Source organism: Schistocerca gregaria, unplaced genomic scaffold (genome assembly GCF_023897955.1).
Source record: "Schistocerca gregaria isolate iqSchGreg1 unplaced genomic scaffold, iqSchGreg1.2 ptg000180l, whole genome shotgun sequence".
In the NCBI taxonomy this organism is placed as follows: Eukaryota; Metazoa; Arthropoda; class Insecta; order Orthoptera; family Acrididae; genus Schistocerca; species Schistocerca gregaria.
The window spans coordinates 12,081,651-12,107,196 of record NW_026061730.1 but is presented as its reverse complement, the minus strand read 5'-3'; the positions used below and the strand labels follow the sequence as shown (position 1 = coordinate 12,107,196).

General features: G+C 46.3%; 27 non-coding genes across 27 annotated transcripts; all 27 read left to right on the top strand.

Annotated features, from left to right (window-relative positions):
- The first annotated feature begins 866 nt into the window (after window positions 1–866).
- On the top strand, window positions 867–939 carry Trnar-ucg (transfer RNA arginine (anticodon UCG)). The gene has a single exon. It is a non-coding gene; the product is annotated as a tRNA-Arg (tRNA).
- Window positions 940–1,390: 451 nt separating this feature from the next.
- On the top strand, window positions 1,391–1,463 carry Trnak-cuu (transfer RNA lysine (anticodon CUU)). Its single transcript has one exon. It is a non-coding gene; the product is annotated as a tRNA-Lys (tRNA).
- A 930-nt stretch (window positions 1,464–2,393) lies between these two features.
- Window positions 2,394–2,466, top strand: Trnar-ucg (transfer RNA arginine (anticodon UCG)). Its single transcript has one exon. It is a non-coding gene; the product is annotated as a tRNA-Arg (tRNA).
- A 451-nt stretch (window positions 2,467–2,917) lies between these two features.
- Window positions 2,918–2,990, top strand: Trnak-cuu (transfer RNA lysine (anticodon CUU)). The gene has a single exon. It is a non-coding gene; the product is annotated as a tRNA-Lys (tRNA).
- A 909-nt stretch (window positions 2,991–3,899) lies between these two features.
- Window positions 3,900–3,972, top strand: Trnar-ucg (transfer RNA arginine (anticodon UCG)). The gene has a single exon. It is a non-coding gene; the product is annotated as a tRNA-Arg (tRNA).
- Window positions 3,973–4,424: 452 nt separating this feature from the next.
- Window positions 4,425–4,497, top strand: Trnak-cuu (transfer RNA lysine (anticodon CUU)). Its single transcript has one exon. It is a non-coding gene; the product is annotated as a tRNA-Lys (tRNA).
- A 910-nt stretch (window positions 4,498–5,407) lies between these two features.
- On the top strand, window positions 5,408–5,480 carry Trnar-ucg (transfer RNA arginine (anticodon UCG)). The gene has a single exon. It is a non-coding gene; the product is annotated as a tRNA-Arg (tRNA).
- A 452-nt stretch (window positions 5,481–5,932) lies between these two features.
- Trnak-cuu (transfer RNA lysine (anticodon CUU)) lies at window positions 5,933–6,005 on the top strand. Its single transcript has one exon. It is a non-coding gene; the product is annotated as a tRNA-Lys (tRNA).
- A 910-nt stretch (window positions 6,006–6,915) lies between these two features.
- Window positions 6,916–6,988, top strand: Trnar-ucg (transfer RNA arginine (anticodon UCG)). Its single transcript has one exon. It is a non-coding gene; the product is annotated as a tRNA-Arg (tRNA).
- Window positions 6,989–7,440: 452 nt separating this feature from the next.
- Window positions 7,441–7,513, top strand: Trnak-cuu (transfer RNA lysine (anticodon CUU)). The gene has a single exon. It is a non-coding gene; the product is annotated as a tRNA-Lys (tRNA).
- Window positions 7,514–8,435: 922 nt separating this feature from the next.
- On the top strand, window positions 8,436–8,508 carry Trnar-ucg (transfer RNA arginine (anticodon UCG)). The gene has a single exon. It is a non-coding gene; the product is annotated as a tRNA-Arg (tRNA).
- Window positions 8,509–8,960: 452 nt separating this feature from the next.
- Trnak-cuu (transfer RNA lysine (anticodon CUU)) lies at window positions 8,961–9,033 on the top strand. The gene has a single exon. It is a non-coding gene; the product is annotated as a tRNA-Lys (tRNA).
- Window positions 9,034–9,946: 913 nt separating this feature from the next.
- On the top strand, window positions 9,947–10,019 carry Trnar-ucg (transfer RNA arginine (anticodon UCG)). Its single transcript has one exon. It is a non-coding gene; the product is annotated as a tRNA-Arg (tRNA).
- A 1,447-nt stretch (window positions 10,020–11,466) lies between these two features.
- On the top strand, window positions 11,467–11,539 carry Trnar-ucg (transfer RNA arginine (anticodon UCG)). The gene has a single exon. It is a non-coding gene; the product is annotated as a tRNA-Arg (tRNA).
- Window positions 11,540–11,991: 452 nt separating this feature from the next.
- On the top strand, window positions 11,992–12,064 carry Trnak-cuu (transfer RNA lysine (anticodon CUU)). Its single transcript has one exon. It is a non-coding gene; the product is annotated as a tRNA-Lys (tRNA).
- A 915-nt stretch (window positions 12,065–12,979) lies between these two features.
- Window positions 12,980–13,052, top strand: Trnar-ucg (transfer RNA arginine (anticodon UCG)). The gene has a single exon. It is a non-coding gene; the product is annotated as a tRNA-Arg (tRNA).
- Window positions 13,053–13,504: 452 nt separating this feature from the next.
- Trnak-cuu (transfer RNA lysine (anticodon CUU)) lies at window positions 13,505–13,577 on the top strand. The gene has a single exon. It is a non-coding gene; the product is annotated as a tRNA-Lys (tRNA).
- A 918-nt stretch (window positions 13,578–14,495) lies between these two features.
- Trnar-ucg (transfer RNA arginine (anticodon UCG)) lies at window positions 14,496–14,568 on the top strand. Its single transcript has one exon. It is a non-coding gene; the product is annotated as a tRNA-Arg (tRNA).
- A 1,455-nt stretch (window positions 14,569–16,023) lies between these two features.
- On the top strand, window positions 16,024–16,096 carry Trnar-ucg (transfer RNA arginine (anticodon UCG)). The gene has a single exon. It is a non-coding gene; the product is annotated as a tRNA-Arg (tRNA).
- A 448-nt stretch (window positions 16,097–16,544) lies between these two features.
- Window positions 16,545–16,621, top strand: Trnak-cuu (transfer RNA lysine (anticodon CUU)). The gene has a single exon. It is a non-coding gene; the product is annotated as a tRNA-Lys (tRNA).
- A 338-nt stretch (window positions 16,622–16,959) lies between these two features.
- Window positions 16,960–17,031, top strand: Trnat-agu (transfer RNA threonine (anticodon AGU)). The gene has a single exon. It is a non-coding gene; the product is annotated as a tRNA-Thr (tRNA).
- Window positions 17,032–17,526: 495 nt separating this feature from the next.
- Trnar-ucg (transfer RNA arginine (anticodon UCG)) lies at window positions 17,527–17,599 on the top strand. The gene has a single exon. It is a non-coding gene; the product is annotated as a tRNA-Arg (tRNA).
- Window positions 17,600–18,051: 452 nt separating this feature from the next.
- On the top strand, window positions 18,052–18,124 carry Trnak-cuu (transfer RNA lysine (anticodon CUU)). Its single transcript has one exon. It is a non-coding gene; the product is annotated as a tRNA-Lys (tRNA).
- A 338-nt stretch (window positions 18,125–18,462) lies between these two features.
- Window positions 18,463–18,534, top strand: Trnat-agu (transfer RNA threonine (anticodon AGU)). The gene has a single exon. It is a non-coding gene; the product is annotated as a tRNA-Thr (tRNA).
- Window positions 18,535–19,041: 507 nt separating this feature from the next.
- On the top strand, window positions 19,042–19,114 carry Trnar-ucg (transfer RNA arginine (anticodon UCG)). The gene has a single exon. It is a non-coding gene; the product is annotated as a tRNA-Arg (tRNA).
- Window positions 19,115–19,566: 452 nt separating this feature from the next.
- Trnak-cuu (transfer RNA lysine (anticodon CUU)) lies at window positions 19,567–19,639 on the top strand. Its single transcript has one exon. It is a non-coding gene; the product is annotated as a tRNA-Lys (tRNA).
- A 325-nt stretch (window positions 19,640–19,964) lies between these two features.
- On the top strand, window positions 19,965–20,036 carry Trnat-agu (transfer RNA threonine (anticodon AGU)). Its single transcript has one exon. It is a non-coding gene; the product is annotated as a tRNA-Thr (tRNA).
- The last annotated feature ends 5,510 nt before the right edge of the window (window positions 20,037–25,546 follow it).

Genomic DNA, 25,546 nt, shown 5'->3' with positions numbered 1-25,546 from the left:
TGGAAATAGCAACTATAAATTTGCCTACGTCTCCATCAGTCGCAAGAAAACTGTATTTGAAGTGAAGGTGATTTTGTAGACATGTGTGAAAGTCATGTTCTGAAGTGCAAGTGGTTTTGGTTGGAGAGAACACGGCTACGTGTCAGATGTGTAGCCAAGCAGTAATGGGTCGCAATAGCTGCAAATATTAGTCGAAAATATGAAGTGTTGTCAGCTGAAGTCTGATGATTCAGACAACCGTACGGACGAAGTATGCAAACGTGCCGCTAGGCGGCGCCTGTTTAGGTCGGTGGTAGAGCATTGGTCTAGTAAACCAGGGGTCGTGAATTCCATCCTCACAGGAGGAAGACGAATTTTGGAAATCAGTTGCGCATCGTGGCCGTATAGCAAACAGTATCTGTGATGAGGAACAATTAGCGACAGGAGTATTATTAAGAATTACTCTCAGATGTGATTAAGGCGAATGGCGCAGATAAAGCATTTGCCAAAGCGGTGCGGCATAATGTTGGACGAGGCAGTCTGAATTACATTTTATAGATGTATTTCTCACAAATCTCAGAGCCTCTCGCGGTCGTCGTCGTCGTCGTCGTCGTCGTCGTCGTCGTCGCCGCCGCCGCCGCTTCTGCAGAAGTAGCAAATGGCCGTCGTAGCAAATGCGGCGAGGAACACCCTGCCATCGATTCCGAATGCGCAAAGTGTGTGGTCTTGTTTTCCTGTCTATGTTTGGTCGGTCTCGTAAGAGGTTGAATGTAACGAATGGGTGGGAAAGAGTAAGGGGCAGCGGCTGTGTGGAACGAAAGCACAATTCCTCAGGGGGTGTGAGCGTTTCGAAATGGGTCGTATATAAGTTACACTTGGTCGTCAGTGACCGTGTGGCCTAATGGATAAGGCGTCGGACTTCGTATCCGAAGATTGCAGGTTCGAATCCTGTCACGGTCGTGTTTTTCCATTTCTGAAAAAGCAACATACCGGTTTAATGTAGCAATTGAGCAGTACGAAACCGTCTGAATGTTGCTGTTGACCATTTTGTGTATGGAGATGGTCTTCAGCTTGAACACACACAACAAGACCGGTGTTAACTAGCGAAATGAACGGCAGAGTGGCCTCACCGCGAGGTGTGACGGGCACTTGCACATCTAAAACAACGTCGGAAAGTAACTCGTTCGACTTTTGAGTCACATCAAGTATGTGTGTTAATTTTGACGCCGCTAGCTCTGCAGATTTTCATGCAATTCCTTTACCTCTCAGAAGTGAATATGATATGAAAGTGAAGTACGTGACGAGTGTGACGTTAGGAAAACATTAGGCAGCATGGAGAGATTCTGTATGGGACCAACCAACCCAAACGAGTATTGTGTGATCTGCTGCCCAACAGGTATCCAACGAGGCAGCACGGCTTGCTCAGTCGGTAGAGCATGAGACTCTTATTCACAGGGTCGTGGGTTCGAGCCCTACGCTGGGCGGAACGGAATTTTTCTCCGCTGCAGATGTAAATTACCGATTTTCTGATTAACGTGATGTAATGGAAATAGCAACTTTAAAATTTGCCTACGTCTCCATCAGTCGCTAGAAAACTGTATTTGAAGTGAAGGTGATTTTGTAGACATGTGTGAAAGTCATGTTCTGAAGTGCAAGTGGTTTTGGTTTTAGAGAACACGGCTACGTGTCAGATGTGTAGCCAAGCAGTAATGGGTCGCAATAGCTGCAAATATTAGTCGAAAATATGAAGTGTTGTCAGCTGAAGTCTGATGATTCAGACAACCGTACGGACGAAGTATGCAAACGTGCCGCTAGGCGGCGCCTGTTTAGGTCGGTGGTAGAGCATTGGTCTAGTAAACCAGGGGTCGTGAATTCCATCCTCACAGGAGGAAGACGAATTTTGGAAATCAGTTGCGCATCGTGGCCGTATAGCAAACAGTATCTGTGATGAGGAACAATTAGCGACAGGAGTATTATTAAGAATTACTCTCAGATGTGATTAAGGCGAATGGCGCAGATAAAGCATTTGCCAAAGCGGTGCGGCATAATGTTGGACGAGGCAGTCTGAATTACATTTTATAGATGTATTTCTCACAAATCTCAGAGCCTCTCGCGGTCGTCGTCGTCGTCGTCGTCGTCGTCGTCGTCGTCGTCGCCGCCGCCGCCGCTTCTGCAGAAGTAGCAAATGGCCGTCGTAGCAAATGCGGCGAGGAACACCCTGCCATCGATTCCGAATGCGCAAAGTGTGTGGTCTTGTTTTCCTGTCTATGTTTGGTCGGTCTCGTAAGAGGTTGAATGTAACGAATGGGTGGGAAAGAGTAAGGGGCAGCGGCTGTGTGGAACGAAAGCACAATTCCTCAGGGGGTGTGAGCGTTTCGAAATGGGTCGTATATAAGTTACACTTGGTCGTCAGTGACCGTGTGGCCTAATGGATAAGGCGTCGGACTTCGTATCCGAAGATTGCAGGTTCGAATCCTGTCACGGTCGTGTTTTTCCATTTCTGAAAAAGCAACATACCGGTTTAATGTAGCAATTGAGCAGTACGAAACCGTCTGAATGTTGCTGTTGACCATTTTGTGTATGGAGATGGTCTTCAGCTTGAACACACACAACAAGACCGGTGTTAACTAGCGAAATGAACGGCAGAGTGGCCTCACCGCGAGGTGTGACGGGCACTTGCACATCTAAAACAACGTCGGAAAGTAACTCGTTCGACTTTTGAGTCACATCAAGTATGTGTGTTAATTTTGACGCCGCTAGCTCTGCAGATTTTCATGCAATTCCTTTACCTCTCAGAAGTGAATATGATATGAAAGTGAAGTACGTGACGAGTGTGACGTTAGGAAAACATTAGGCAGCATGGAGAGATTCTGTATGGGACCAACCAACCCAAACGAGTATTGTGTGATCTGCTGCCCAACAGGTATCCAACGAGGCAGCACGGCTTGCTCAGTCGGTAGAGCATGAGACTCTTATTCACAGGGTCGTGGGTTCGAGCCCTACGCTGGGCGGAACGGAATTTTTCTCCGCTGCAGATGTAAATTACCGATTTTCTGATTAACGTGATGTAATGGAAATAGCAACTTTAAAATTTGCCTACGTCTCCATCAGTCGCTAGAAAACTGTATTTGAAGTGAAGGTGATTTTGTAGACATGTGTGAAAGTCATGTTCTGAAGTGCAAGTGGTTTTGGTTTTAGAGAACACGGCTACGTGTCAGATGTGTAGCCAAGCAGTAATGGGTCGCAATAGCTGCAAATATTAGTCGAAAATATGAGGTGTTGTCAGCTGAAGTCTGATGATTCAGACGACCGTACGGACGAAGTACGCAAAAGTGCCGCTAGGCGGCGCCTGTTTAGGTCAGTGGTAGAGCATTGGTCTAGTAAACCAGGGGTCGTGAGTTCCATCCTCACAGGAGGAAGACGAATTTTGGAAATCAGTTGCGCATCGTGGCCGTATAGCAAACAGTATCTGTGATGAGGAACAATTAGCGACAGGAGTATTATTAAGAATTACTCTCAGATGTGATTAAGGCGAATGGCGCAGATAAAGCATTTGCCAAAGCGGTACGGCATAAGGTTGGACGAGGCAGTCTGAATTACATTTTATAGATGTATTTCTCACAAATATCAGAGCCTCTCGCGGTCGTCGTCGTCGTCGTCTTCGCCGCCGCCGCTTCTGCAGAAGTAGCAAATGGCCATCGTAGCAAATGCGGCGAGGGAAACCCTGCCATCGATTCCGAATGCGCAAAGTGTGTGGTCTTGGTTTCCTGTCTATGTTTGGTCGGTCTCGTAAGAGGTTGAATGTAACGAAAGGGTGGGAAAGAGTAAGGGGCAGCGGCTGTGTGGAACGAAAACACAATTCCTCAGGGGGTGTGAGCGTTTCGAGATGAGTCGTATATAAGTTATACTTGGTCGTCAGTGACCGTGTGGCCTAATGGATAAGGCGTCGGACTTCGGATCCGAAGATTGCAGGTTCGAATCCTGTCACGGTCGTGTTTCTCCAGTTCTGAAAAAGAAACATACCGTTTTAATGTAGCAATTGAGCAGTACGACACCGTCCGAATGTTGCTGTTGACCATTTTGTACTTGGAGATGGTCTTGAACCTGAAACACACACAACAAGACCGGTGTTAACTAGCGAAATGGTCGGCAGAGTGCCCTCACCGCGAGTTTTGACTGGCACTTGCACATCTAAAACAACGTCGGAAAGTAACTCGTTCGGCTTTTGAGTCACATCAAGTATGTGTGTTAATTTTGACGCCGCTAGCTCTGCAGATTGTCATGCAATTCCTTTACCTCTCAGAAATGATTATGAAATAAAAGTGAAGTACGTGACGAGTGTGACGTTAGGAAAAAATTAGGAAGCATGGAGAGATTCTGTATGGGACCACCCAACCCAAACGATTACTGTGTGATCTGCTGCCCAGCAGGTATCCAACGAGGCAGCACGGCTAGCTCAGTCGGTACAGCATGAGACTCTTATTCACAGGGTCGTGGGTTCGAGCCCTACGCTGGGCGGAACGGAATTTTTTTCCGCTGCAGATGTAAATTACCGATTTTCTGATTAACGTGGTGTAATGGAAATAGCAACTTTAAAATTTGCCTACGTCTCCATCAGTCGCTAGAAAACTGTATTTGAAGTGAAGGTGATTTTGTAGACATGTGTGAAAGTCATGTTCTGAAGTGCACGTGGTTTTGTTTGGAGAGAAAATCGGCTACGTGTCAGATGTGTAGCCAAGCAGTAATGGGTCGCCATAGCTGCAAATATTAGTCGAAAATATGAAGCGTTGTCAGCTGAAGTCTGATGATTCAGACGACCGTACGGACGAAGTACGCAAAAGTGCCGCTAGGCGGCGCCTGTTTAGGTCAGTGGTAGAGCATTGGTCTAGTAAACCAGGTGTCGTGAGTTCCATCCTCACAGGAGGAAGACGAATTTTGGAAATCAGTTGCTCATCGTGGCCGTATAGCAAACAGTATCTGTGATGAGGAACAATTAGCGACAGGAGTATTATTAAGAATTACTCTCAGATGTGATTAAGGCGAATGGCGCAGATAAAGCATTTGCCAAAGCGGTACGGCATAAGGTTGGACGAGGCAGTCTGAATTACATTTTATAGATGTATTTCTCACAAATATCAGAGCCTCTCGCGGTCGTCGTCGTCGTCGTCTTCGCCGCCGCCGCTTCTGCAGAAGTAGCAAATGGCCATCGTAGCAAATGCGGCGAGGGAAACCCTGCCATCGATTCCGAATGCGCAAAGTGTGTGGTCTTGGTTTCCTGTCTATGTTTGGTCGGTCTCGTAAGAGGTTGAATGTAACGAAAGGGTGGGAAAGAGTAAGGGGCAGCGGCTGTGTGGAACGAAAACACAATTCCTCAGGGGGTGTGAGCGTTTCGAGATGAGTCGTATATAAGTTATACTTGGTCGTCAGTGACCGTGTGGCCTAATGGATAAGGCGTCGGACTTCGGATCCGAAGATTGCAGGTTCGAATCCTGTCACGGTCGTGTTTTTCCAGTTTTGAAAAAGAAACATACCGTTTTAATGTAGCAATTGAGCAGTACGAAACCGTCCGAATGTTGCTGTTGACCATTTTGTACTTGGAGATGGTCTTGAACCTGAAACACACACAACAAGACCGGTGTTAACTAGCGAAATGGTCGGCAGAGTGCCCTCACCGCGAGTTTTGACTGGCACTTGCACATCTAAAACAACGTCGGAAAGTAACTCGTTCGGCTTTTGAGTCACATCAAGTATGTGTGTTAATTTTGACGCCGCTAGCTCTGCAGATTGTCATGCAATTCCTTTACCTCTCAGAAATGATTATGAAATAAAAGTGAAGTACGTGACGAGTGTGACGTTAGGAAAAAATTAGGAAGCATGGAGAGATTCTGTATGGGACCACCCAACCCAAACGATTACTGTGTGATCTGCTGCCCAGCAGGTATCCAACGAGGCAGCACGGCTAGCTCAGTCGGTACAGCATGAGACTCTTATTCACAGGGTCGTGGGTTCGAGCCCTACGCTGGGCGGAACGGAATTTTTTTCCGCTGCAGATGTAAATTACCGATTTTCTGATTAACGTGGTGTAATGGAAATAGCAACTTTAAAATTTGCCTACGTCTCCATCAGTCGCTAGAAAACTGTATTTGAAGTGAAGGTGATTTTGTAGACATGTGTGAAAGTCATGTTCTGAAGTGCACGTGGTTTTGTTTGGAGAGAAAATCGGCTACGTGTCAGATGTGTAGCCAAGCAGTAATGGGTCGCCATAGCTGCAAATATTAGTCGAAAATATGAAGCGTTGTCAGCTGAAGTCTGATGATTCAGACGACCGTACGGACGAAGTACGCAAAAGTGCCGCTAGGCGGCGCCTGTTTAGGTCAGTGGTAGAGCATTGGTCTAGTAAACCAGGTGTCGTGAGGTTCATCCTCACAGGAGGAAGACGAATTTTGGAAATCAGTTGCTCATCGTGGCCGTATAGCAAACAGTATCTGTGATGAGGAACAATTAGCGACAGGAGTATTATTAAGAATTACTCTCAGATGTGATTAAGGCGAATGGCGCAGATAAAGCATTTGCCAAAGCGGTACGGCATAAGGTTGGACGAGGCAGTCTGAATTACATTTTATAGATGTATTTCTCACAAATATCAGAGCCTCTCGCGGTCGTCGTCGTCGTCGTCTTCGCCGCCGCCGCTTCTGCAGAAGTAGCAAATGGCCATCGTAGCAAATGCGGCGAGGGAAACCCTGCCATCGATTCCGAATGCGCAAAGTGTGTGGTCTTGGTTTCCTGTCTATGTTTGGTCGGTCTCGTAAGAGGTTGAATGTAACGAAAGGGTGGGAAAGAGTAAGGGGCAGCGGCTGTGTGGAACGGAAACACAATTCCTCAGGGGGTGTGAGCGTTTCGAGATGAGTCGTATATAAGTTATACTTGGTCGTCAGTGACCGTGTGGCCTAATGGATAAGGCGTCGGACTTCGGATCCGAAGATTGCAGGTTCGAATCCTGTCACGGTCGTGTTTTTCCAGTTTTGAAAAAGAAACATACCGTTTTAATGTAGCAATTGAGCAGTACGAAACCGTCCGAATGTTGCTGTTGACCATTTTGTACTTGGAGATGGTCTTGAACCTGAAACACACACAACAAGACCGGTGTTAACTAGCGAAATGGTCGGCAGAGTGCCCTCACCGCGAGTTTTGACTGGCACTTGCACATCTAAAACAACGTCGGAAAGTAACTCGTTCGGCTTTTGAGTCACATCAAGTATGTGTGTTAATTTTGACGCCGCTAGCTCTGCAGATTGTCATGCAATTCCTTTACCTCTCAGAAATGATTATGAAATAAAAGTGAAGTACGTGACGAGTGTGACGTTAGGAAAACATTAGGAAGCATGGAGAGATTCTGTATGGGACCACCCAACCCAAACGATAACTGTGTGATCTGCTGCCCAGCAGGTATCCAACGAGGCAGCACGGCTAGCTCAGTCGGTAGAGCATGAGACTCTTATTCACAGGGTCGTGGGTTCGAGCCCTACGCTGGGCGGAACGGAATTTTTTTCCGCTGCAGATGTAAATTACCGATTTTCTGATTAACGTGGTGTAATGGAAATAGCAACTTTAAAATTTGCCTACGTCTCCATCAGTCGCTAGAAAACTGTATTTGAAGTGAAGGTGATTTTGTAGACATGTGTGAAAGTCATGTTCTGAAGTGCACGTGGTTTTGTTTGGAGAGAAAATCGGCTACGTGTCAGATGTGTAGCCAAGCAGTAATGGGTCGCCATAGCTGCAAATATTAGTCGAAAAGATGAAGCGTTGTCAGCTGAAGTCTGATGATTCAGACGACCGTACGGACGAAGTACGCAAAAGTGCCGCTAGGCGGCGCCTGTTTAGGTCAGTGGTAGAGCATTGGTCAAGTAAACCAGGTGTCGTGAGTTCCATCCTCACAGGAGGAAGACGAGTTTTGGAAATCAGTTGCTCATCGTGGCCGTATAGCAAACAGTATCTGTGATGAGGAACAATTAGCGACAGGAGTATTATTAAGAATTACTCTCAGATGTGATTAAGGCGAATGGCGCAGATAAAGCATTTGCCAAAGCGGTACGGCATAAGATTGGACGAGGCAGTCTGAATTACATTTTATAGATGTATTTCTCACAAATCTCAGAGCCTCTCGCGGTCGTCGTCGTCGTCGTCGTCGTCATCGTCGCCGCCGCCGCCTCTTCTGCAGAAGTAGCAAATGGCCATCGTAGCAAATGCGGCGAGGGACACCCTGCCATCGATTCCGAATGCGCAAAGTGTGTGGTCTTGTTTTCCTGTCTATGCTTGGTCGGTTTCGTAAGAGGTTGAATGTAACGAAAGGGTGGGAAAGAGTAAGGGGCAGCGGCTGTGTGGAACGAAAACACAATTCCTCAGGGGTTGTGAGCGTTTCGAGATGAGTCGTATATAAGTTATACTTGGTCGTCAGTGACCGTGTGGCCTAATGGATAAGGCGTCGGACTTCGGATCCGAAGATTGCAGGTTCGAATCCTGTCACGGTCGTGTTTTTCCAGTTCTGAAAAAGAAACATACCGTTTTAATGTAGCAATTGAGCAGTACGAAACCGTCTGAATGTTGCTGTTGACCATTTTGTACTTGGAGATGGTCTTGAACCTGAAACACACACAACAAGACCGGTGTTAACTAGCGAAATGGTCGGCAGAGTGCCCTCACCGCGAGTTTTGACTGGCACTTGCACATCTAAAACAACGTCGGAAAGTAACTCGTTCGGCTTTTGAGTCACATCAAGTATGTGTGTTAATTTTGACGCCGCTAGCTCTGCAGATTGTCATGCAATTCCTTTACCTCTCAGAAATGATTATGAAATAAAAGTGAAGTACGTGACGAGTGTGACGTTAGGAAAACATTAGGAAGCATGGAGAGATTCTGTATGGGACCACCCAACCCAAACGATTACTGTGTGATCTGCTGCCCAGCAGGTATCCAACGAGGCAGCACGGCTAGCTCAGTCGGTAGAGCATGAAACTCTTATTCACAGGGTCGTGGGTTCGAGCCCTACGCTGGGCGGAACGGAATTTTTTTCCGCTGCAGATGTAAATTACCGATTTTCTGATTAACGTGGTGTAATGGAAATAGCAACTTTAAAATTTGCCTACGTCTCCATCAGTCGCTAGAAAACTGTATTTGAAGTGAAGGTGATTTTGTAGACATGTGTGAAAGTCATGTTCTGAAGTGCACGTGGTTTTGTTTGGAGAGAAAATCGGCTACGTGTCAGATGTGTAGCCAAGCAGTAATGGGTCGCCATAGCTGCAAATATTAGTCGAAAATATGAAGCGTTGTCAGCTGAAGTCTGATGATTCAGACGACCGTACGGACGAAGTACGCAAAAGTGCCGCTAGGCGGCGCCTGTTTAGGTCAGTGGTAGAGCATTGGTCTAGTAAACCAGGTGTCGTGAGTTCCATCCTCACAGGAGGAAGACGAATTTTGGAAATCAGTTGCTCATCGTGGCCGTATAGCAAACAGTATCTGTGATGAGGAACAATTAGCGACAGGAGTATTATTAAGAATTACTCTCAGATGTGATTAAGGCGAATGGCGCAGATAAAGCATTTGCCAAAGCGGTACGGCATAAGGTTGGACGAGGCAGTCTGAATTACATTTTATAGATGTATTTCTCACAAATATCAGAGCCTCTCGCGGTCGTCGTCGTCGTCGTCGTCTTCGCCGCCGCCGCTTCTGCAGAAGTAGCAAATGGCCATCGTAGCAAATGCGGCGAGGGAAACCCTGCCATCGATTCCGAATGCGCAAAGTGTGTGGTCTTGGTTTCCTGTCTATGTTTGGTCGGTCTCGTAAGAGGTTGAATGTAACGAAAGGGTGGGAAAGAGTAAGGGGCAGCGGCTGTGTGGAACGAAAACACAGTTCCTCAGGGGGTGTGAGCGTTTCGAGATGAGTCGTATATAAGTTATACTTGGTCGTCAGTGACCGTGTGGCCTAATGGATAAGGCGTCGGACTTCGGATCCGAAGATTGCAGGTTCGAATCCTGTCACAGTCGTGTTTCTCCAGTTCTGAAAAAGAAACATACCGTTTTAATGTAGCAATTGGGCAGTACGACACCGTCCGAATGTTGCTGTTGACCATTTTGTACTTGGAGATGGTCTTGAACCTGAAACACACACAACAAGACCGGTGTTAACTAGCGAAATGGTCGGCAGAGTGCCCTCACCGCGAGTTTTGACTGGCACTTGCACATCTAAAACAACGTCGGAAAGTAACTCGTTCGGCTTTTGAGTCACATCAAGTATGTGTGTTAATTTTGACGCCGCTAGCTCTGCAGATTGTCATGCAATTCCTTTACCTCTCAGAAATGATTATGAAATAAAAGTGAAGTACGTGACGAGTGTGACGTTAGGAAAACATTAGGAAGCATGGAGAGATTCTGTATGGGACCACCCAACCCAAACGATTACTGTGTGATCTGCTGGGTAGAAGGTATCCAACGAGGCAGCACGGCTAGCTCAGGCGGTACAGCATGAGACTCTTATTCACAGGGTCGTGGGTTCGAGCCCTACGCTGGGCGGAACGGAATTTCTTTCCGCTGCAGATGTAAATTACCGATTTTCTGATTAACGTGGTGTAATGGAAATAGCAACTTTAAAATTTGCCTACGTCTCCATCAGTCGCTAGAAAACTGTATTTGAAGTGAAGGTGATTTTGTAGACATGTGTGAAAGTCATGTTCTGAAGTGCACGTGGTTTTGTTTGGAGAGAAAATCGGCTACGTGTCAGATGTGTAGCCAAGCAGTAATGGGTCGCCATAGCTGCAAATATTAGTCGAAAATATGAAGCGTTGTCAGCTGAAGTCTGATGATTCAGACGACCGTACGGACGAAGTACGCAAAAGTGCCGCTAGGCGGCGCCTGTTTAGGTCAGTGGTAGAGCATTGGTCTAGTAAACCAGGTGTCGTGAGTTCCATCCTCACAGGAGGAAGACGAATTTTGGAAATCAGTTGCTCGTCGTGGCCGTATAGCAAACAGTATCTGTGATGAGGAACAATTAGCGACAGGAGTATTATTAAGAATTACTCTCAGATGTGATTAAGGCGAATGGCGCAGATAAAGCATTTGCCAAAGCGGTACGGCATAAGATTGGACGAGGCAGTCTGAATTACATTTTATAGATGTATTTCTCACAAATCTCAGAGCCTCTCGCGGTCGTCGTCGTCGTCGTCGTCGTCATCGTCGCCGAAGCCGCCCCTTCTGCAGAAGTAGCAAATGGCCATCGTAGCAAATGCGGCGAGGGACACCCTGCCATCGATTCCGAATGCGCAAAGTGTGTGGTCTTGTTTTCCTGTCTATGTTTGGTCGGTCTCGTAAGAGGTTGAATGTAACGAAAGGGTGGGAAAGAGTAAGGGGCAGCGGCTGTGTGGAACGAAAACACAATTCCTCAGGGGGTGTGAGCGTTTCGAGATGAGTCGTATATAAGTTATACTTGGTCGTCAGTGACCGTGTGGCCTAATGGATAAGGCGTCGGACTTCGGATCCGAAGATTGCAGGTTCGAATCCTGTCACGGTCGTGTTTTTCCAGTTCTGAAAAAGAAACATACCGTTTTAATGTAGCAATTGAGCAGTACGAAACCGTCTGAATGTTGCTGTTGACCATTTTGTACTTGGAGATGGTCTTGAACCTGAAACACACACAACAAGACCGGTGTTAACTAGCGAAATGGTCGGCAGAGTGCCCTCACCGCGAGTTTTGACTGGCACTTGCACATCTAAAACAACGTCGGAAAGTAACTCGTTCGGCTTTTGAGTCACATCAAGTAAGTGTGTTAATTTTGACGCCGCTAGCTCTGCAGATTGTCATGCAATTCCTTTACCTCTCAGAAATGATTATGAAATAAAAGTGAAGTACGTGACGAGTGTGACGTTAGGAAAACATTAGGAAGCATGGAGAGATTCTGTATGGGACCACCCAACCCAAACGATTACTGTTTGATCTGCTGCCCAGCAGGTATCAAACGAGGCAGCACAGCTAGCTCAGTCGGTAGAGCATGAGACTCTTATTCACTGGGTCGTGGGTTCGAGCCCTACGCTGGGCGGAACGAAATTTTTTTCCGCTGCAGATGTAAATTACCGATTTTCTGATTAACGTGATGTAATGGAAATAGCAACTTTAAAATTTGCCTACGTCTCCATCAGTCGCTAGAAAACTGTATTTGAAGTGAAGGTGATTTTGTAGACATGTGTGAAAGTCATGTTCTGAAGTGCAAGTGGTTTTGGTTTTAGAGAACACGGCTACGTGTCAGATGTGTAGCCAAGCAGTAATGGGTCGCAATAGCTGCAAATATTAGTCGAAAATATGAGGTGTTGTCAGCTGAAGTCTGATGATTCAGACAACCGTACGGACGAAGTACGCAAAAGTGCCGCTAGGCGGCGCCTGTTTCGCTCTGTGGTAGAGCATTGGTCTAGTAAACCAGGGGTCGTGAGTTCCATCCTCACAGGAGGAAGACGAATCTTGGAAATTAGTTGCGCGTCGTGGCCGTATAGAAAGCAGTATCTGTGATGAGGAACAATTAGCGACAGGCGTACTATTAAGAATTACTCTCAGATGTGATTAAGGCGGATGGCGCAGATAAAGCATTTGCCAAAGCGGTACGGCATAAGGTGGGACGAGGCAGTCTGAATTACATTTTATAGATGTATTTCTCACAAATCTCAGAACCTCTCGCGGTCGTCGTCGTCGTCGTCGTCGTCGTCGCCGCCGCCGCTTCTGCAGAAGTAGCAAATGGCCATCGTAGCAAATGCGGCGAGGGAAACCCTGCCATCGATTCCGAATGCGCAAAGTGTGTGGTCTTGGTTTCCTGTCTATGTTTGGTCGGTCTCGTAAGAGGTTGAATGTAACGAAAGGGTGGGAAAGAGTAAGGGGCAGCGGCTGTGTGGAACGAAAACACAATTCCTCAGGGGGTGTGAGCGTTTCGAGATGAGTCGTATATAAGTTATACTTGGTCGTCAGTGACCGTGTGGCCTAATGGATAAGGCGTCGGACTTCGGATCCGAAGATTGCAGGTTCGAATCCTGTCACGGTCGTGTTTCTCCAGTTCTGAAAAAGAAACATACCGTTTTAATGTAGCAATTGAGCAGTACGACACCGTCCGAATGTTGCTGTTGACCATTTTGTACTTGGAGATGGTCTTGAACCTGAAACACACACAACAAGACCGGTGTTAACTAGCGAAATGGTCGGCAGAGTGCCCTCACCGCGAGTTTTGACTGGCACTTGCACATCTAAAACAACGCCGGAAAGTAACTCGTTCGGCTTTTGAGTCACATCAAGTATGTGTGTTAATTTTGACGCCGCTAGCTCTGCAGATTGTCATGCAATTCCTTTACCTCTCAGAAATGATTATGAAATAAAAGTGAAGTACGTGACGAGTGTGACGTTAGGAAAACATTAGGAAGCATGGAGAGATTCTGTATGGGACCACCCAACCCAAACGATTACTGTGTGATCTGCTGCCCAGCAGGTATCCAACGAGGCAGCACGGCTAGCTCAGTCGGTACAGCATGAGACTCTTATTCACAGGGTCGTGGGTTCGAGCCCTACGCTGGGCGGAACGGAATTTTTTCCGCTGCAGATGTAAATTACCGATTTTCTGATTAACGTGGTGTAATGGAAATAGCAACTTTAAAATTTGCCTACGTCTCCATCAGTCGCTAGAAAACTGTATTTGAAGTGAAGGTGATTTTGTAGACATGTGTGAAAGTCATGTTCTGAAGTGCACGTGGTTTTGTTTGGAGAGAAAATCGGCTACGTGTCAGATGTGTAGCCAAGCAGTAATGGGTCGCCATAGCTGCAAATATTAGTCGAAAATATGAAGCGTTGTCAGCTGAAGTCTGATGATTCAGACGACCGTACGGACGAAGTACGCAAAAGTGCCGCTAGGCGGCGCCTGTTTAGGTCAGTGGTAGAGCATTGGTCTAGTAAACCAGGTGTCGTGAGTTCCATCCTCACAGGAGGAAGACGAATTTTGGAAATCAGTTGCTCATCGTGGCCGTATAGCAAACAGTATCTGTGATGAGGAACAATTAGCGACAGGAGTATTATTAAGAATTACTCTCAGATGTGATTAAGGCGAATGGCGCAGATAAAGCATTTGCCAAAGCGGTACGGCATAAGATTGGACGAGGCAGTCTGAATTACATTTTATAGATGTATTTCTCACAAATCTCAGAGCCTCTCGCGGTCGTCGTCGTCGTCGTCGTCATCGTCGCCGCCGCCGCCCCTTCTGCAGAAGTAGCAAATGGCCATCGTAGCAAATGCGGCGAGGGACACCCTGCCATCGATTCCGAATGCGCAAAGTGTGTGGTCTTGTTTTCCTGTCTATGTTTGGTCGGTCTCGTAAGAGGTTGAATGTAACGAAAGGGTGGGAAAGAGTAAGGGGCAGCGGCTGTGTGGAACGAAAACACAATTCCTCAGGGGGTGTGAGCGTTTCGAGATGAGTCGTATATAAGTTATACTTGGTCGTCAGTGACTGTGTGGCCTAATGGATAAGGCGTCGGACTTCGGATCCGAAGATTGCAGGTTCGAATCCTGTCACGGTCGTGTTTTTCCAGTTCTGAAAAAGAAACATACCGTTTTAATGTAGCAATTGAGCAGTACGAAACCGTCTGAATGTTGCTGTTGACCATTTTGTACTTGGAGATGGTCTTGAACCTGAAACACACACAACAAGACCGGTGTTAACTAGCGAAATGGTCGGCAGAGTGCCCTCACCGCGAGTTTTGACTGGCACTTGCACATCTAAAACAACGTCGGAAAGTAACTCGTTCGGCTTTTGAGTCACATCAAGTATGTGTGTTAATTTTGACGCCGCTAGCTCTGCAGATTGTCATGCAATTCCTTTACCTCTCAGAAATGATTATGAAATAAAAGTGAAGTACGTGACGAGTGTGACGTTAGGAAAACATTAGGAAGCATGGAGAGATTCTGTATGGGACCACCCAACCCAAACGATTACTGTTTGATCTGCTGCCCAGCAGGTATCCAACGAGGCAGCACAGCTAGCTCAGTCGGTAGAGCATGAGGCTCTTATTCACTGGGTCGTGTGTTCGAGCCCTACGCTGGGCGGAACGCAATTTTTTTCCGCTGCAGATGTAAATTACCGATTTTCTGATTAACGTGATGTAATGGAAATAGCAATTTTAAAATTTGCCTACGTCTCCATCAGTCGCTAGAAAACTGTATTTGAAGTGAAGGTGATTTTGTAGACATGTGTGAAAGTCATGTTCTGAAGTGCAAGTGGTTTTGGTTTTAGAGAACACGGCTACGTGTCAGATGTGTAGCCAAGCAGTAATGGGTCGCAATAGCTGCAAATATTAGTCGAAAATATGAGGTGTTGTCAGCTGAAGTCTGATGATTCAGACGACCGTACGGACGAAGTACGCAAAAGTGCCGCTAGGCGGCGCCTGTTTCGCTCTGTGGTAGAGCATTGGTCTAGTAAACCAGGGGTCGTGAGTTCCATCCTCACAGGAGGAAGACGAATCTTGGAAATCAGTTGCGCGTCGTGGCCGTATAGAAAGCAGTATCTGTGATGAGGAACAATTAGCGACAGGCGTACTATTAAGAATTACTCTCAGATGTGATTAAGGCGGATGGCGCAGATAAAGCATTTGCCAAAGCGGTATAACATAAGGTGGGACGAGGCAGTCTGAATCACATTTTATAGATGTATTTCTCACAAATCTCAGAGCCTCTCGCGTTCGTCGTCGTCGTCGTCGTCGTCGTCGTCGTCGTCGTCGTCGTCGCCGCCGCTTCTGCAGAAGTAGCAAATGGCCATCGTAGCAAATGCGGCGAGGGACACCCTGCCATCGATTCCGAATGCGCAAAGTGTGTGGTCTTGTTTTCCTGTCTATGTTAGGTCGGTCTCGTAAGAGGTTGAGTGTAACGAATGGGTGGGAAAGAGTAAGGGGCAGCGGCTGTGTGGAACGAAAACACAATTCTTCAGGGGGTGTGAGCGTTTCGAGATGAGTCGTATATAAGTTATACTAGGTCGTCAGTGACCGTGTGGCATAATGGATAAGGCGTCGGACTTCGGATCCGAAGATAGCAGGTTTGAATCCTGTCACGGTCGTGTTTTTCCAGTTCTGAAAAAGAAACATACCGTTTTAAAGTAGCAATTGTGCAGTACGAAACCGTCTGAATGTTGCTGTTGACCATTTTGTGTATGGAGATGGTCTTGAGCTTGAAACACACACAACAAGACAGGTGTTAACTAGCGAAATGGTCGGCAGAGTGCCCTCACCGCGAGGTTTGACTGGCACTTGCACGTCTAAAACAACGTCGGAAAGTAACTCGTTCGGCTTTTGAGTCACGTCAAGTATGTGTGTTAATTTTGACGCCGCTAGCTCTGCAGATTGTCATGCAATTACTTTACCTCTCAGAAATGATTATGAAATAAAAGTGAAGTACGTGACGAGTGTGACGTTAGGAAATCATTAGGCAGCATGGAGAGATTCTGTATGAGACCAACCAACAAAAACGAGTACTGTGTGATCTGCTACCCAGCAGGTATCCACCGAGGCAGCACGGCTAGCTCAGTCGGTAGAGCCTGAGACTCTTAATCACAAGGTCGTGGGTTCGAGCCCTACGCTGGCCGAAACGGAATTTTTCTCCGCTGCAGATGTAAATTACCGATTTTCTGATTAACGTGATGTAATGGAAATAGCAACTTTAAAATTTGCCTACGGCTCAATCATTCGCAAGGAAACTGTATTTGAAGGTGAAGGTGATTTTGTAGACATGTGTGAAAGTCATGTTCTGAAGTGCAGGTGGTTTTGTTTGGAGAGAACATCGGCTACGTGTCAGATGTTTAGCCAAGCATTAATGGGTCGCCATAGCTGCTAATATTAGTCGAAAATATGAAGTGTAGTCAGCTGAAGTCTGATGATTCAGACGACCGTACGGACGAAGTACGCAAAAGTTCCGCTACGCTGCGCCTCTTTAGCTCAGTGGTAGAGCATTGGTCTAGTAAACCAGGAGTCGTGAGTTCCATCCTCACAGGAGGAAGACGAATTTTGGAAATCAGTTGCGCGTCATGGCCGTATAGCAAACAGTATCTGTGATGACGAACAATTAGCGACATGCGTTTTATTAAGAATTGCTCTCAGATGTGATTAAGGCGAATGGCGCAGATAAAGCATTTGCCAAAGCTGTATGGCATAAGGTGGGACGAGGCAGTCTGAATTACATTTTATAGATGTATTTCTCACAAATCTCTGAGCCTCTCACGGTCGTCGTCGTCGTCGTCGTCGCCGATTCTGCAGAAGTAGCAAATGGCCATCGTAGCAAATGCGGTGAGGGACACCCTGCCATCGATTCCGAATGCGCAAAGTGTGTGGTCTTGTTTTCCTGTCTATGCTTGGTCGGTTTCGTAAGAGGTTGAATGTAACGAATGGGTGGGAAAGAGTAAGGGGCAGCGGCTGTGTGGAACGAAAACACAATTCCTCAGGGGGTGTGAGCGTTTCGAGATGAGTCGTATATAAGTTATACTAGATCGTCAGTGACCGTGTGGCCTAATGGATAAGGCGTCGGACTTCGGATCCGAAGATTGCAGGTTAAAATCCTGTCACGCTCGTGTTTTTCCAGTTCTGAAAAAGAAACATACCGTTTTAATGTAGCAATTGTGCAGTACGAAACCGTCTGAATGTTGCTGTTGAGCATTTTGTGCTTGGAGATGGTCTTGAGCTTGAAACACACACAATAAGACCGGTGTTAACTAGCGAAATGGTCGGCAGAATGCCCACACCACGAGGTTTGACTGGCACTTGCACATCTAAAACAACGTCGGAAAGTAATTCGTTCGGCTTTTGAGTCACGTCAAGTATGTGTGTTAATTTTGACGCCGCTAGCTCTGCAGATTGTCATGCAATTCCTTTACCTCTCAGAAATGATTATAAAATAAAAGTGAAGTACGTGACGAGTGTGACGTTAGGAAAACATTAGGCAGCATGGAGAAATTCTGTATGGAACCAACAAACCCAAACGAGTACTGTGTGATCTGCTACCCAGCAGGTATCCACCGAGGCAGCACTGCTAGCTCAGTCGGTAGAGCATGAGACTCTTAATCACAGGGTCGTGGGTTCGAGCCCTACGCTGGGCGGAACGGAATTTTTCTCTGCTGCAGATGTAAATTACCGATTTTCTGATTAACGTGATGTAATGGAAATAGCAACTTTAAAATTTGCCTACGTCCCAATCAGTCGCAAGAAAACTGTATTTGAAGGTGAAGGTGATTTTGTAGACATGTGTGAAAGTCATGTTCTGAAGTGCAGGTGGATTTGTTTGGAGAGAACATCGGCTACGTGTCAGATGTTTAGCCAAGCAGTAATGGGTCACCATAGCTGCAAATATTAGTCGAAAATATGAAGTGTTGTCAGCTGAAGTCTGATGATTCAGACGACCGTACGGACGAAGTACGCAAAAGTTCCTCTAGGCCGCGCCTCTTTAGCTCAGTGGTAGAGCACTGGTCTAGTAAACCAGGAGTCGTGAGTTCCATCCTCACAGGAGGAAGACGAATTTTGGAAATCAGTTGCGCGTCATGGCCGTATAGCAAACAGTATCTGTGATGACGAACAATTAGCGACAGGCGTTTTATTAAGAATTGCTCTCAGATGTGACTAAGGCGAATGGCGCAGATAAAGCATTTGCAAAAGCTGTATGGCATAAGGTGGGACGAGGCAGTCTGAATTACATTTTATAGATGTATTTCTCACAAGTCTCTGAGCCTCTCACGGTCGTCGTCGTCGTCGTCGTCGTCGTCGTCGTCGCCGCTTCTGCAGAAGTAGCAAATGGCCATCGTAGCAAATGCGGCGAGGGACACCCTGCCATCGATTCCGAATGCGCAAAGTGTGTGGTCTTGTTTTCCTGTCTGTGTTTGGTCGGTTTCGTAAGAGCTTGAATGTAACGAATGGGTGGGAAAGAGTAAGGGGCAGCGGCTGTGTGGAACGAAAACACAATCCCTCAGGGGGTGTGAGCGTTTCGAGATGAGTCGTCCATAAGTTATACTAGAGAGTCAGTGACCGTGTGGCCTAATGGATAAGGCGTCGGACTTCGGATCCGAAGATTGCAGGTTCGAATCCTGTCACGGTCGTGCTTTTCCAGTTCTGAAAAAGAAACATACCGTTTTAATGTAGCAATTGTGCACTTCGAAACCGTCTGAATGTTGCTGTTGACCATTTTGTGCTTGGAGATGGTCTTGAGCTTGAAACACACACAATAATACCGGTGTTAACTAGCGAAATGGTCGGCAGAGTGCCCACACCACGAGGTTTGACTGGCACTTGCACATCTAAAACAACGTCGGAAAGTAACTCGTTCGGCTTTTGAGTCACGTCAAGTATGTGTGTTAATCTTGACGCCGCTAGCCCTGCAGATTGTCATGCAACTCCTTTACCTCTCAGAAATGATTATGAAATAAAAGTGAAGTACGTGACGAGTGTGACGTTAGGAAAACATTAGGCAGCATGGAGAAATTCTGTATGGGACCAACAAACCCAAACGAGTACTGTGTGATCTGCTACCCAGCAGGTATCCACCGAGGCAGCACGGCTAGCTCAGTCGGTAGAGCATGAGACTCTTAATCACAGGGTCGTGGGTTCGAGCCCTACGCTGGGCGGAACGGAATTTTTCTCCGCTGCAGATGTAAATTACCGATTTTCTGATTAACGTGATGTAATGGAAATAGCAACTTTAAAATTTGCCTACGTCTCAATCAGTCGCAAGAAAACTGTATTTGAAGGTGAAGGTGATTTTGTAGACATGTGTGAAAGTCATGTTCTGAAGTGCAGGTAGTTTTGTTTGGAGAGAACATCGGCTACGTGTCAGCAGTAATGGGTCACCATAGCTGCAAATATTAGTCGAAAATATGAAGTGTTGTCAGCTGAAGTCTGATGATTCAGACGACCGTACGGACGAAGTACGCAAAAGTTCCGCTAGGCCGCGCCTCTTTAGCTCAGTGGTAGAGCACTGGTCTAGTAAACCAGGAGTCGTGAGTTCCATCCTCACAGGAGGAAGACGAATTTTGGAAATCAGTTGCGCGTCATGGCCGTATAGCAAACACTATCTGTGATGACGAACAATTAGCGACAGGCGTTTTATTAAGAATTGCTCTCAGATGTGATTAAGGCGAATGGCGCAGATAAAGCATTTGCCAAAGCTGTATGGCATAAGGTGGGACGAGGCAGTCTGAATTACATTTTATATATGTATTTCTCACAAATATCTGAGCCTCCCACGGTCGTCGTCGTCGTCGTCGTCGTCGCCGCTTCTGCAGAAGTAGCAAATGGCCATCGTAGCAAATGAGGCGAGGGACACCCTGCCATCGATTCCGAATGCGCAAAGTGTGTGGTCTTGTATTCCTGTCTATGTTTGGTCGGTCTCGTAAGAGGTTGAATGTAACGAATGGGTGGGAAAGAGTAAGGGGCAGCGGCTGTGTGGAACGAAAGCACAATTCCTCAGGGGGTGTGAGCGTTTCGAGATGAGTCGTATATAAGTTATACTTGTTCGTCAGTGACCGTGTGGCCTAATGGATAGACAGTTCCGCTTGAGACGCGACAGCGATCGGACGTGCTGTGTATTCGATCCGTCGTTACCTTCTGTGTGTGACGTTTCTTTGTCTTCTGTTTTTCTTTGTTTCATTGCCTTAGTGTTTGTTTTGTGTCTTGCGTTGTATTGCGGCTTTTGCGCATTAATGAAGTGTTATGGCTTCCCGGTTGTTTCCGCGGAAGTGTACTCTCAGTTTTCAGTTTAACAAGGCTACCAGGAATGTCCAACCGACATCGTTGGAAATTCACGAATGGATTGTGGACACGATTGTCATTACATCGGACCAGGTACATACGGCGTATTTTGATACAGAATTATACTGCTTTTTTGTGAAATTGTTGAACCCGGTTTTGCTGGATAAGATATTACTTAAACATGGTGAGCAAGTGTCGTTCCGTCATAGGGATGGTTCTGTTAGCAGTGTTACTGTCTCAAATGCTGAAATTACGTATTCCACAGTTCGGGTTTACAATTTACCCCCTGAAGTTGACAACAGGTATCTTAAGGAAGCTTTGCTTGGTTATGGTACTGTTCGGTCAATTAGAAATGAACGTTGGTCTGCACAACATAAGCTGCAATGTTATAATGGTGTCAGATCAGTTGAAATGCATATTAAGTCTAATATACCGTCCCATCTGGTTGTATGTGGTTATCGTGTACATCTTACTTATGAGGGGCAGTTTGGTACATGTTTCCTATGTAATGAACATGGTCATGTTCGAGCTAATTGCCCTAAGCGGGTATTTGTGCTTAAAAATGGCCTAGCACAGCGCCGCAAATTAACGGTTGCCGATCTTGTGCCAGCAGCTTCCTCCACTGTTTCCTATCTGCCTCCTGCAGTAGCTTCTTCACAACAGGTGTCACCCTCCCCTGATGCAGGTTTTCCTCCGCTACCCACTCGCCCAGACGTATCGGCTGCTCCTATACCGATTCCGTCTGTTTCCAACAACAAACGCCGTCGTGCTAGTGATACCGGTAGCACTGATGACGAAGCTGCTGTTTCGCAGCCGGTTTGCGAATCTCATGAGAGAATTCCAGAATCTCCCATGCCTGTTTCGGAATCTGTTCCCGCTGTCTCTCCTGCTTTGCCTGATGACGTCAAACTTGCTGCCATGCCGTCGGCGCAAGAGCCACAACATTCGGTCGAGGTGTTGTTGACATCCCCACCGCCACAGGCATCACAACATGTTGACGACACTTCGGTGGAGACGGCTGTTTGTCGGAACACCGCTCCTAGAACTGCGCGCTCCGCATCAGCAGACTCCAAACCTATCTTACCACCTCCTACACTTCCAATACCTACACATTCTGAAACCGGTGCCGATGTTCCTGATGCAGTTTTCCCCTTGATGACTCCTCCTTCTGACTCCTCTCGCCCTGCTAATCCTTCGGACGCTTTGGTTGACGTGCCTGATCTCGAACCCCCCACTCCGCCTGCTCTTGAATCTGGTGTGCATCAGATACGTCGTCGGGTGAAAGTGCCCCCCAATCTCCACGCGGTGCGGAAGAAACATAAGCATGCGAAGGACGACTCTGATTCCGTTGATTCTGGACAATCACCCTCTGCCATGTCTGATGTTGATGATATGGATGTAGTTGCTTCTAGTGTGGTGTAGTTTGGGTTCATTTCCCATTTTTTGGTAGATGTTGCAGGCGTACACGTTCATTACCTTAAATATAAATGGCATTCAATCTGCTCTGAAGTTAGCGTCTCTGCAGCAGTTTATTTATGACTCTGCAGCTGATATTGTTTTCCTGCAGGAAGTCTCAGTTGCACACCTGTTTGTTCCTGGTTTTCGCACTATTATAAATTTTCCACCTGAGTTTTCTGCAGGTACTGCTTTCCTAATTCGTGACGGTATCCCCGTTACCGAAATTGAGCTTTTAGACTCGGGACGGGGCATTGGTTGTCGGTTATTTGACACGACCTTGGTTAACATTTACGCCCCCTCTGGTTCTAGCAAGCGGCAGGAAAGGTCTCGTTTTTATAAAGAGGATCTGATTTACCTTTTACGAAAAAATCCTGCGACCTTGATATTGGGGGGCGATTTTAATTGTGTGTTACAAGCTAAAGACCAATCCCCTCATTTTAATTATTGTTTCGAGCTACATTCTCTTGTACGTCAATTACGACTACGCGATGCGTGGGAGGTTAAACACCCCACCTTAGTTAAATTTACATTTTTTACTGCCACCTCAAGTAGTCGACTTGACCGATTGTATATTTCTGATCCCCTTAGTGTTTCTGTTTTAGATGTAGATGTTATTCCAGCCAGTTTTACGGATCATTGTGCCCTTGCTGTTATAATTAATTTGGAGCGTCAACCTCTTAAACTTTATAGGCCGCTGTGGAAATTAAATGTCTCCTTGCTCGATGACCCTGACATCGAACCTCTAATACAGACGGCGTGGGACATTTGTTTACGTTCTCTGCGATACTGTCCGTCTAAGCTTCACTGGTGGATCCACTGTGTGAAGCCAAAACTACGTCGCACTTTAATGTCCTACAGTTATAATAGAGCGCGAGATCAGAAACTGACTTTTGAGTATTACTATTCGGTGCTTCGCGAACTTTATGATAATTCTACAATGACATGTGCCCACCTTTCTGAGATTCGGAAAATTAAGGCCAAGCTTCTTAGTATTAAGCGGCCTTAGATGGAAGGATTGAAGATTAAATCTAAACCACCGTCCACGTTAGCACATGAAATGACTTCTATGTACCATCTGTTTCGTCACCACAAGAACCGTCGACGTGTATTGATTGACGGCCTTATGGCAGCTGATGGTCGCCGGCTTACCTTACAGAATCAAATAACCCATGAAATTACCTGCTACTATGAGACGTTATATACTGCGGCTGATTCTGATCAGATTGATGTTGACGAGATTTTAACTGCTATCCCATCAGTTTTAACAGAGGACCATAATGCGAAATTTTTAGCTCCTTTTACTGCAGACGAAATTTCAGCTTTCATTGCTTGTTCAGCATCTCACAAATCTCCTGGTCCTGATGGCCTACCTAAGGAGTTTTTTGTTCGCTTTTGGCCTATTATAGAGCCTGTTTTTACGGATATTGTGAATGAAATCTTGAATGGTGGCACAATTCCAGCCGATTTCAAGAGAGGTACGGTTGTCCTCATACCTAAATCTGCTGGTTTGAAGACAGCTAGTGACTTTCGTCCTTTAACCCTTTTAAATTTTGACTATAAGACGGCCGCTAGGGCTGTTAATGCACGTCTATCCCTTTTGCTTACACCTGTGATACCTCCTTGTCAAAGCTGCTTTCCAGGGCGCTCCATATTGACGTCTCTGGCGGGGTATCGTGATGTCGTGTCGATTGTCGCTGTCACCAATATTTCCTGTGCGCTTTTATTTGTTGATTTTAGTAAGGCTTTTGATCGTGTGTCCCATTCATTTTTAGAGCTTCTGCTGCGCCGGCTCGGTTTTAATGAACAGGCGCTGCTGGTACTTAAGAATATGACGACTGGCATTTCTGCTAAGATTGACATTAATGGCCAGCTAACAAAGGTCATTGATATTCAACGTGGCTTCCCGCAAGGTAGTCCTTTATCCATGACCCTTTATGCTCTCTCCCTTCAACCACTCCTCACACGTCTCAACTCGACACTTCGTGGTCTTACGATCTCTGGGGTTACCCAGACGGCAACAGCTTATGCTGATGATTTGGTTGTTTTGCTTCGTTCCACCACAGAAGTGCCGCAGTTGAAAATGGAAGTCGATAAATTTTCTGCGGCCTCAGGTTCTCGTATCAATCCCCGTAAAAGCAAGCTCCTGAATTTGCGGGGCTTTGAACGTGTGGTTGTTCCGTGGGTTACAGCTGTTGAACACCATACACATTTAGGTATCTATTTTGAACGTTGTCCTCTTCGGATGGCTGCAAAAAATTGGCAAGTGGCCATTTCCAAGCTGCAAGGTGTTTTATTAGAACACTCATGGCGTTCGATACCGCTACTGCAAAAAAAGCGAGTATTAGACACTTATGTTTTATGTAAAGTATATTACGTTGCTCAGTTGTTTCCGCTTCCCCGAATGCAGGGTGCAAAAATGGTCCAGCTCATTAACAGATATATTTGGCGGGGGCATATTTTTAAATTACGTTGTGATGTTCTTACGAAGCCGCGTCTTGAGGGCGGCTTGTCGTTCACAGATGTCCGTGTCAAGGCTGCTGCCCTTTATGTTAAGCGAACCCTCCATCTTTTATTATCTGAGTCCCCGACTGTTACTTCGCGATTATTCCATGTCGTTCGTCCTGCGAGCTTGTCACCGCCCATTAACGTTGGGCCTCTAAATGCGAAGCTACGACATGTTCGGGACTTCTACATAGAGATTAGTTACCTAGATCTCCATTTACAACGTCGTCCTGTTATTACTACGCTAACCCTGCTTGACAAATGGCCCCGGTCTTCTTCTTCCAACCCGATTGTTTTGCATTATCCCAGTTTTAATTGGCGTAACATATGGACGAATATTAGCTTACCCGTTCATTCAGCAACTGTTGCCTCCCTATGGTATAAGGTAGTTAATCAGCTGATTCCTACGAACGAACGCCTTCATCGTATAGGTTTATGTGTCTCTCCGCTTTGTCAAACGTGTGGTTGTGTTGATACACTCCAACACCGATTTACCTGCGCTGACCGTCATCGCATGTGGCACTGGCTGCGCCGACAATTGGCTTTACTCACCAGGAGCTCCGAATCGGCATTTAAGACTGATATTCTCTGCTGGCCGGACACGGTTTATTATCCCCGGACCAAGAACAACACAGTTATGTGGCTTCTTGGCCGTTACATTTTTGCAGTGGTTGATGATCATGGTATTACCGATTTTATTTCGTTTACTGGTTACATGCTTCATGAGTACTGGACGCAAAAGTCTTTCCCACACCTTAAGAGGGACTTTGCGAATATGCTTACTATTGTTTTCGAAAAGCAGGGAGTTGGTTAAGTTTCAATTT